At 39.4% G+C, this 2,500-nt stretch overlaps 1 protein-coding gene across 2 annotated transcripts in view; it reads right to left on the bottom strand.

The window, feature by feature from the left end:
• Positions 1–2,164: 2,164 nt before the first annotated feature.
• Positions 2,165–2,500, bottom strand: part of LOC138982422 (uncharacterized) — a 12,394-nt gene continuing 12,058 nt past the window's right edge. For both annotated transcript variants that reach the window (XM_070355711.1, XM_070355704.1), the window contains exon 6: positions 2,165–2,500. This exon is cut by the window's right edge and continues 1,752 nt beyond it. The gene's annotated coding sequence lies outside the window, so the exon portion shown is untranslated.

Below are 2,500 nucleotides of genomic sequence, written 5' to 3'. Positions count from 1 at the left end.
TATTTCTGGACACCCCACAATTCTCTCCGACTTGGATATTAACCTAAGATTTAGATATGACGTTGAGCCATAAAAAAAATATCTAAATACAATTTTTCACGGCCTCAATGTATGACGTTGAGCCTGAAAAGAATTATTTAAATACAATTTGTCAAGGTATCAATGTCATATGACGTTGAGCCTTAAAACAATTATTTAAATACAATTTGTCAAGGCCACAATGTTAACCTTGGTAGGTCGAAAAATACCGTGTGCGTCTATATACTACAAAACAGACCAATAGGTGTGTTCGCGTTGTTTAAAATGTAGTTATGGCTGAGTTATAAATTAGTGGGTGTTTGATTTTATTCTGAACGCTTTCCATCTGGTTGAGAGAAAAAGAAGACAAGAATTATGGGTTTTTTTTAAATAAAGGGACAAAAAGCGTCGTATTGTGAACTTCTGCGGGGGGCCCGTAGTTTAGGTACTAGAGCACGGGATTTGTGATCCTCGGGTCGCGAGTTCCAATCCGGGACGGGACGGAAACGGGTCAACTTTATATGCAGACTCAGACATTTTATCCACGTCCCATTCCAGTGTCAACACCGTGGCACGTAAAAGGCCTCGGTCAATCTGCCAAAAGTGCGGGTGGTTGATTACAACAAAACACGCAGACATCTCTGAGGCACGACTCTTGTTGCTGCTAGCTTTCCACTGGGAGGAAGCGACCCGAATTTCCCAGCATTGGGATGATGAAGTAATTTAAAAGGAAAAAGGAAAAGTGGAAGCAATGGCAGTTCAGTCTCAACGCTCATCTCAGGCAGTGCTCTCTAATCGCGCAATTCCTTCTTTGTACAAATAACAAAACAAAGACGTGATATGCAAACACACAGTTTTCCTCTACAATATCATAAACGTTTTACTTAAAATCGTTTATCTAACGTCACTCTGTAAACACATTGGCGACATTTGTCTTAGATTAAAAACACACACATGCACACACACTTTCCCTTTAGTGTACAGGGTGGTCCCAAAAAAGCGCCCTATTTTCTTTTTGATCTCACTTTTGACAGCGAAGAGAGATTTAGAAAAAAAATTCACCAAACAATAGCAGAATGATGGCAAATTATGTCTTGCACATTTTGGTAGAAATTGGTCTGTCCTTAGCAGTTGATAATATAATAATAAAATAGTACTAATAATGACAGCTTATATAGCGCAAACCACAGTAAACTATGCTCTCCGCGCTTTACCTATCAGCTATGAATAAAACAATACTATTTAAACACCAAATACACATACATTCTAACAAAATAACGTAACAATAAACTCACAGCAACACATTATCCTCTTATTCTCTATCCAGCCTCCTCTCCCTGGCAATAGGCTCATTTCACGACGCACTGACTTCCCTTGGCCACCCTATTCCCCTGATCGCAACCCACCTGACTACTTTCTGTGGGGGTACCCAGGACAGAATATACGGCAACAATGCCCAGACCCTGGCAGCTCTGTAGGACGATATCAGAAGGGAAATCAGGCGCATACAAGCTGACAGCTGACATGATTGGACGATTCATGGACAATTTCAAACGGTTCGTGTTGCAGCAGTTCTTCTACGAAGATAGAGCAGATTATCAACTACTAACGACAAACCAATTTCAACCAAATTTGCAAGACATAATATGCCATGATTCTGCTATTGTTTGGTGAAGAAATTTTCTAAATCTCTCTTCGCAGTCAAAAATGAGATCAAAAAGAAAATAGGGCGGTTTAATTTGGACCACCCTGTACATTATGTCAGCACCCTCCCTATCCCCCGCACACTCTCGCTCATTTAATTAACAGTATAGTAACAAGAGATACTTGGATATAAGTATTCTTATAATGTTCTGTAGTAGTAAAATTGATATTAAAAGTCCTACGGTTTTTTGCCATTGAGGAGTCCGCTTTTACTGTTCTGATAAAAGTATAAAGTAGCTTTATCATAAGATGATGATGATAAAATCGTTTATTTAACGTCACTCTGTAAAAACATTGGCGACATTCGTCTTAGATTAAAAACACACACAGGCGCGCACACAAACTTTCCCTTTACGTACAGTGGTTCACCATCCTCCCACCCCCCGCACACCCTCGCTTTACAGCGGTACTAGTGTCTTGACGAATAAAATAACTTCTAGCTGCGGTCAGTGTAACTTTCAACTGTCCACGGGTCTAATATGAATATGGTTATACCGCAGGTAAAATAAATGAAAAATAAGCGAAAGAGAAACAAACAAACAAAGTAACAAAAACAAGGGAAAAAATAAAAATATTTTGGCCGAATGATACTAAATTTTAATGAAGGCGATTATTTAACCGCTGCATCGTTTAAGCCGTTTTGTGTAAGGGAGAGTACCCCGTACAGAACACCTACGCCCGGAAGAGTTCTTTCCCTTCGAGCGAGTTTCAATTGTCCTTTTTCTCGAGCACCCGTATGAGAAAAAATTGCAGTCAGATTTGTTTTAGATGTATAGTT

This window comes from Littorina saxatilis, linkage group LG1 (genome assembly GCF_037325665.1).
Source record: "Littorina saxatilis isolate snail1 linkage group LG1, US_GU_Lsax_2.0, whole genome shotgun sequence".
NCBI lineage: Eukaryota > Metazoa > Mollusca > Gastropoda > Littorinimorpha > Littorinidae > Littorina > Littorina saxatilis.
The sequence above is the reverse complement of the archived record's forward strand: the minus strand, read 5'-3'. Positions and strand labels throughout refer to the sequence as shown.